Consider the following 6,202-nt stretch of genomic DNA (forward strand, 5'->3'; position numbering starts at 1 on the left):
CACGACCCTGAGATTAAGAGTCTCATGCTCTACCGACTGAGCTAGCCAGGCTTGCTGTAGGTTGAGCAGGGTTCATTTTTACAATCAGACAACCTGATCATGCGCTGTGTCCACTTAATCTACATATTTACAGCAGAAACAAACACTAGAAGTAACCAAAAATGCACCCTTAAGCACTTTTAAGGACTTGTGTTGTGTGTCAATTGTAGTTTACGTATTTTGCCACCTTCCTTGTGGCTCCTTGAATACAGAAACAAAGCGTGGCGCTGATCACACAAACCTCATTAGAACAGACACATTCCCTACAGGACACAGCTGATCTTTGGAAATAATTTGTAAATAAAGCATGTACACAATTGATACGTCCATTCCTGTTGATTAATGAAAAGACAGTTGCACAACAGTAGTCTATATGGGGTTTGCAACCTGCGCCTCTGAAGCCACATGCGGTCAAGCTTTGACCAAAAATAACATAAAACTGAATTTTATAGGATGTTACACCCACAAAAACATTACCAGTTTTAGCAGTTTTCTTGTCATTTCCTTTGTAAATATGTGGATATTATAATAGTATACTATACTAATAGTAACTATAATAGTAATAATACACAGAGTAAGTTGTACTCACTTTAAATTTATGCATTATTTACTCTAAGCATGACACGACATGTATTTTTTTCCTCAGGTGGTTGAGACGATCTGGTCTGTGAAGCTCAGTCCTCACCTCCTTCTATAGGTGTGCAGTGGAGAGCATCCTGTGCTCCAGCATCAACGTGTGGCATGGAGGCTGCACAGCTGCAGAAAGAAAAGCTTTGCAGAGAGTGGTGAAGGCTGCACAGAAGTCTGTTGAAGTCAGTCTCCCCACCATCACAGACATCAATATCTCTACATGCAGGAAGAGAGCCGCCTGCATCATGAAGGACCTCACTCACCCAGCACACTCACTTTTTAACTCCCTCCCCTCAGGCAGGAGGCTGAGGCGCATAAAGTGTAGAACCAGCTTCTACCTTGAAGCTGTTAAGACTCAAAAATCTCTAGTCAAGATTATCACTGTGGGGAAAAAAAATACTGTAATGCCACTTGATTGTTGATATATGCTGCTGACTATCCATGTTGCTGATTTATTTCACGCTGCTGTGTTCATTCGTACTCATCTACTCACATAGACTCATGTTCGTGCTGCTGTTGTTCGGCATATTATTTTTGTACTATTAGTGTCTAACGTTTTCTTAGTTTACAGTGTTTCCCCTACCATTATACAAGCGGGGTGCCCCACCCCATCAACAGAACTGAGCACCCTGCCTAATAAACTGAACTTGCACCCCCACCTCCACCCCACCCGGCACTGACATAGCACTAAGCTAGCAGCGCAAAATACAGGCTCTGTAGCTAAAAAGCTAAAGGGAGTGCTGCCTCTTCTCTCAAGCTGAACCCCCCCCCGCACACATACACACACTCAAAAACTCTGTATAAACAGTGCACAACTCAAACGTGTCACACTAAGCGCTAGCAGCGTGCAATACAGGTGCTCTAGCTAAAAAGCTAAAGGCGCCTCTTCCCTCATGCTCCACCCCCCGGCACAAAAACTGTTGGTACAAGCTGCGCTCAGACATGTTTCAGACATATTTGGGGCTAATATTTTTATGAGCTTTATGCATGACTTGTAAAATACTATATTCAACCAAATCATCACTTTACTTTATACAGTAATGCAATTGATTGTTATTTTTATTTTTAAGTATTTTACATGAGATTTCCATGTCAGCTTCTCATCAATAACGACACCCAAAAATTTTATTTAATTAACAACGCATTTCAATGCTGTCAATTTAAAAGTTGTTGTTTAAAGTCAAAACTATTAATATTGACAAAGTTGAGAATTTTATGTTTATTTGACAGTGATTTCATTTTTTTTGAAGGCTAAATACAAAAAAAGGTGAACATTAATTTATTTGTATAGTTTGCAGTTTTTCTGAGGCTTTTATATTGTTTATATTGATATCGAATTATATCGTTATCAACCGAAATTAAGAGATATATAGTGATAAAAGTTTTGGCCATATTGTCCAGGCCTATGCCATGGCAAGTTAACTAGGAGAAACACTGGTTTAGCGTATTTCTTAGATCTTAAGTCTTACTACCATCTTTCTTTACAATTTATACATTTGTAGGATGTAACTGGGATCCTATGTACACCGTTTCGTTTCACCACATGTACTACATATGATGAGAATGACAATAAAGAAACCTTGACGTTGATCATTGTGATTGCTCAGGATGGGAGACTGCAACGAAGCAAAGATTCAACTTGTCTGCTGGATTCCTTAGATAGAGAACTTTACTAATTGGCTTTTATGTATGTGAATGTTTCTGTAAAGTGCCCTGAGACAACTTTGTTCTGATTTTACCATACCATACCATACCACTTTATTTATAGAGCACTTAAAACAGCGACAAGGCCAACAAAAGTGCTGTACAGACAGAACAACAGGTAACACACAAAGCAAAATACAAAATGAGGTAAATCAGAAAACAGACATAAAAACGATGCAGATAATGATGACAAACCAGTGTGGAGCATACAGGATCAAAACACAGATCATCTGGTGTTGAAAGCTACCAAATAGTAGTGGGCTTTTAAACGGGACTTGAAGACCGAGAGGGAGGGGGCCTGTCTGACGAGCAGAGGTAACTCGTTCCAGAGTCTTGGTCCTGCTACAGAGAAGGCCCAGTCACCTCTGCGCTCAAGACGAGTTCCTGGAACTGTGAGGAGCAACTGGTCCGCTGACCTCAGGGAACGTGGTGGGACATACGGTTGTAGCAGATCAGAGAGATGGGGGGTGCGAAACTGTTCAGTGATTTGTAGACATACACAAGTATTTTGAACTGGATTCGAAAGTTAACCGGTAACCAGTGCAGTGAGGCCAAAACTGGTGTAATGTGCTCTCTTTTGCCTGTACTGGTTAAAAATCAGGCTGCTGCATTCTGGACAAGTTGTAGTCGTGCAATGGAGGTCTGACTGATACCAAACAGGAGTGAATTGCAGTAATCAAGCCTAGATGTAATGAATGCATGTATTACTGTCTCCAGGTTATTTTTGGACAATATGGGCTTCAGTTTAGACAGTCGCCTCAGTTGGAAGAAGCATGATTTAACAATCATGTTTACGTGACTGTTAAGTTTCAGGGAAGGGTCCATTATCACTCCCCAGATTAGTGACTCTTTGTTTTTCTGACAGGGTTAGAGTGGAGAGGTCGATAAAGTGGTTTGTGATCGTGTCGTTGGGAGGGAAGAACATGACTTCAGACTTCTTTTTATTGAAACTTAAGAAGTTTAAAGCCATCCAGTCCCTGATGTCAGCCAGGCAGTTGACCAGAGGTTGAATAGAGCATGTGCCATTGTGTCTTAGGGGAAAGTAAATTTGACAGTCATCGGCGTAGAAGTGGAAGGGCGTGTTGTGCTTCCAGAAAATAGCACCAAGCGGCAGCAAGTATAAAGGGAATAGGAGGGGACCCAGGATAGACCCCTGCAGAACCCAACATTTAAGCTCTGCCTCTGCAGAACTAAAATCCTTGATGGCGACACAAAAGGATCTGTCAGCGAGGTAAGATCTGAACCAATTGAGGGCTGACCTTGTGATGCCCACCCACTGCTCCAACCTAGCAATGAGGATCTCATGGTCGATGGTGTCAAAGGCGTCTGTGAGGTCCAACAGGACAAGCAGCACAGAATCACCGGTATCTGTGGATCTGAATATGTCATTAAAAACATTTAATAGGGCAGTTTCAGTGCTGTGGAGAGGTTTAAATCCAGATTGGAATAGCTCTAAGATGGCGTGACCCTCCAGGAAGCACTTCAACAGGGACTCGACTATTTTCTCCAGTAGTCTTGAAACAAATGGAAGTTTGGAGACAGGCCGGAAGTTGGAAATGACTGAGGGGTCAAGGTTTGGTTTTTTCAGGAGACAGGAGATTATGAGACTGACGCGCTGCCTACTGCGCCAACGAGGCCTACGAAAATAGTGTCATGGCAATAAGCAGAACAAAATATTTGACTGAACAAAAATATACTTGTTCTGTATGTCTCACATACAGAAATGTATCTTTTCCATAGTTCTTTGATAAAGGATAGGCTTACACTTCACACATCACTTGTTTACAAAAACAAGTAAATGGTAAATGGACTGTACCTATATAGCGCCTTTCTATCTAATTTCAAGATACTCAAAGCGCTTTACACTAGAATCTGTGCCTCATTTACCCATTCATACAGCACTCTACTAGATCACTACACAGCTACTTGAACAAATCATTCTAAAAAGACTAATCAGTGCTTTAGATCACATTCATACAGTGATGGGACACACATCAGAGGCTATGAGGGGTTCAGTGTCTTGCCCAGGGACACTTTGGCATATGACTGCTGGTGGATTTGAACCTTGAGCTCTTGCACTGGAGGATGACTTCTCTAACCACTCAGCCACAGCCTCCTCAAAAGTGATGAAGTGGTTGGGACCAAAGTACTTGCAGGCAAGATTTCTACTACTGACACAGACACCATGCAATACCTCAGCTTTTTTATGAACAAGTGTTAACTGATAACACATTCACAAGTACATCACAGTTACAGTTAGTGATCCTAAACTTTGTTACGTTTAATTGGGGGGGTGGGAGAGACTCATAGATGAAACGTTTGTTCGCCCAACGTGGGGCTCGAACCCATGACCCTGAGATTAAGAGTCTCATGCTCTACCGACTGAGCTAGCTGGGCTTGCTGCAGAATGAGCAGGGTTAATTTTTACACTCAGACAACCTGATCATACGCTGTTTCCACTTAATCTACATACTTACGGCAGAAACAAACACTTGAAGTAACCAAAAATGCAACCTTAAGCACTTTTAAGGACTTGTGTTGTGTGTCCATTGTAGTTACATATTTTGCCACCTTCCTTGTGGCTCCTTGAATACAGAAACAAAGCATGGCGCTGACCACAACGTACCTCATTAGAACAGACACATTCCCTACAGGACACAGCTGATCTTTGGAAATAATTTGTAAATAAAGTATGTACACAATTGATAAGTCCATTCCTGTTGATTAATGAAAACAGTTGCACAACAGTAGTCTATATGGGGTTTGCAACCAGCGGTTCTGAAGCCACATGCTGTCAAGCTTTGACCGAAATTAACATAAAACTGAATTTTATAGGATGTTACACCCACAAAAACATTACCAGTTTTAGCAGTTTTCCTGTCATTTCCTTTACAAATATGTGGATATTATAATTGTATACTATACTAATAGTAACTATAATAGTAATACACAGAGTAAGTTGTACTCACTTTAATTTTATGCTTTATTTACTCTAAGCATGACACAACATGTATTTTTTTCCTCAGGTTGTTGAGCCGAGCTGGTCTGGGAAGCTCAGTCCTCACCTCCTTCTACGGGTGTGCAGTGGAGAGCATCCTGTGCTCCAGCATCAACGTGTGGCAAAGAGGCTGCACAGCTGCAGAAAGAAAAGCTTTGCAGAGAGTGGTGAAGGCTGCACAGAAGTCTTTTGGAGTCAGTCTCCCCACCATCACAGACATCTACACCTCTAGATGCAGGAAGAGGGCCACCTGCATCATGAAGGACCCCACTCACCCAGCACACTCACTTTTTGCCTCGCTCCCCTCGGGTAGAAGGCTGAGGAGCATAAAGTGTAGAACCAGCTTCTACCCCGAAGCTGTTAAGACTCATAAATCTCTAATCAAGATTATCACTCTGGGGAAAAAAATACTGTAATGCCACTTGATTGTTGATATATGCTGCTGACTATCCATGTCGTTGATCTCATGCTGCTGATTTACTTCACGCTGCCGTGTTCATTCGTACTCATCTGCTCACAGAGACTCATGTTCGTGCTGCTGTTGTTCGGCATATTTTTTTGTAACTATTAGTGCTAAAATTTTCTTAGTTTACAGTGTTTCTCCTACCATTATACAAGAGGGGTGCCCCACCCCATCAACAGAACTGAGCACCCCGTCTACCAAACTGAACTTGCACCCCCCCCCCACACACACACACACACACACCCGGCACTGACATAGCACTAAGCAAGCAGCGCGAAATACAGGATATGTAGCTAAAAAATAAAGGCAGCACTCATGCTGCCTCTTCTCTCAAGCTGAACCCCCCCCCCCCCACACACACACACACA

The 6,202-nt window shown here is 42.1% G+C and overlaps 1 non-coding gene across 1 annotated transcript; it reads right to left on the reverse strand.

Moving 5' to 3' along the window:
• Positions 1–4,697: 4,697 nt before the first annotated feature.
• On the reverse strand, positions 4,698–4,770 carry trnak-cuu. Its single transcript has one exon. It is a non-coding gene; the product is annotated as a tRNA-Lys (tRNA).
• Positions 4,771–6,202: the final 1,432 nt, after the last annotated feature.

This window comes from Nematolebias whitei, chromosome 23 (genome assembly GCF_014905685.2).
Source record: "Nematolebias whitei isolate Nwh7 chromosome 23, NemWhi1, whole genome shotgun sequence".
In the NCBI taxonomy this organism is placed as follows: domain Eukaryota; kingdom Metazoa; phylum Chordata; class Actinopteri; order Cyprinodontiformes; family Rivulidae; genus Nematolebias; species Nematolebias whitei.